At 41.9% G+C, this 1,853-nt stretch overlaps 1 protein-coding gene across 6 annotated transcripts in view; it reads right to left on the minus strand.

The window, feature by feature from the left end:
• SMG1 (SMG1 phosphatidylinositol 3-kinase-related kinase) overlaps positions 1-1,853 on the minus strand; it is a 149,371-nt gene that overhangs the window by 13,201 nt on the left and 134,317 nt on the right. The gene's annotated exons all lie outside the window — the stretch shown is intronic.

Here is a 1,853-nt window from a genome sequence, read left to right on the forward strand (position 1 = left end):
GGGGGCAAGATCCTAAGTTGAAAAGTAGGACTAATATGCCAGAGAAGATGAAGTATTTTAGTCTTCAAAGAAGTGAGCTCCAGAAAATATTCATTAATATTTTTAAAAATATCACAGAAGTGATTATACTGATTTCATCTTATTAATTTACAAAAAGAATAGTAAAATGTTAGTTACTACTGAGTAAATGAGGTATAAGGATACACAATAAAATGTGTGTGTGTGTGTATATATATAGAATGATGATATATATATATACATACATACATATATATATATAAACTTTAAAAAAAATCTAGTAAATATTGTACACTGACAGTGAGACCCTAATTCAGACCAGCCACACATGCTAGTGGCCTCTTCCTCTGAAGAACAGTTAATGTCCCCAGTGGCTCTTACTCTGACAGTTCCTTCTGTGAAAATTAGCATCCCATAGCAAATGCAACCTTTTCAATCTTTCCCCATCCCCTTTCAGCTATATGCGGTGTGAAAAAAGGGAGTTGAGATTAAATATGTAGCTAGGAAATACGATCAATAATAGTTTGGAAAAAGGTTCTGCTAGATATAATAAGCTAGAAAGAATTTCTTATATGTCTGTCAGAAAACAAATTAGGTATTCAAATTTTTCTAATCACCAAAGTTCCCTTAATATATAGATGCATAGTAATCATCAAATTTATTAAAAACTGAAACATATTAGCATAACCAATGGACATGGACACTGGGGCAATGAGGGCTTGTCCTGGGGGATAGGAGTGCCCAAGGAGGGCTCAATGGGGGTGTGGAGAAAAGGAGACATATATAATACTTTAAACAATAATAAAAAAAAAAAAAACACCAAAAACCTGAAACATTTAGGATGTCTCTGTCTCAAAATATACCACTACTATAAGCTTCAATTAAACCCACGGACACAGACAATAGGGTTGTGGAGGCCTGGGGTGGGGGGTAGGGGCAAACTATAAGGAGCCAATGGGAGAAAAAAAGGGGACATATATAATACTTTCAACAATAAAGATTTTTAAAAAGAAATAAAAAAATATAAGTGAGAAGGGAGGGTCATGCTTTTGTGGCTTAGAAGCCAATAACAAGCATCCTCCTATCTAATAAAAGACAAAAAGGGTAATTGACCATACCTTTACTACACTTCCCATTGCCTAATCAGGGCAATATGCAAATTAACCGCCAACAAAGATGGCAGCCAGCAGCCACGCAGCTGAAGCGAGCAGGAGGCTTGCTTGCTCCAGTGATGGAGGAAGCCAAGGTTTCCCGCCTGCCGCGGCCCAGCTCTGAGCTCCAAAAGCAACAAAGTTTCAATTATAGAAGCTAAACAAACCCCAGATACCTGCTTTCAGCCGGCCGTGGCCACGAAGCTGGAGCCGGCTCTTAGCTCCAGTAACGGCAACAAAGTTTCAATTATAGAAGCTAAACAAACCCCAGATACCTGCTTTCAGCAGGCCGAGCAAGAGCCAGCTCTCAGCCCCAGTGACGGCAACAAAGTTTCAATTAGAAGGTAAAGAAATCCCAGAATAAAAGAAAAAAAGGAGAGGCTGGGAGCTTCAGTCACCGGCCAGCCGAAAAATGGCCCTCAGCCCCTCACCCAGACTGGCCAGGCACCCCAGTGGGGACCCCCATCCTGAAGGGGGTGTGGCCAGCCTGAAAACAGCCATCAGTCCCTCACCCAGGCTGGCCAGGCACCCAAGCGGGACCCCCACCCTGACCTGGGACACCCTTCAGGGCAAACCAGCCGGCCCCCACGCGTGCACTAGGCCTCTACCCTATATAGCCTATCCTATATAGTAAAAGGGTAATATGCAAACTGACCCTAACAGCAGAAAGACTGGGAATGACTG

This window comes from Myotis davidii, unplaced genomic scaffold (assembly GCF_000327345.1).
Source record: "Myotis davidii unplaced genomic scaffold, ASM32734v1 scaffold554, whole genome shotgun sequence".
Classification (NCBI taxonomy): Eukaryota; Metazoa; Chordata; class Mammalia; order Chiroptera; family Vespertilionidae; genus Myotis; species Myotis davidii.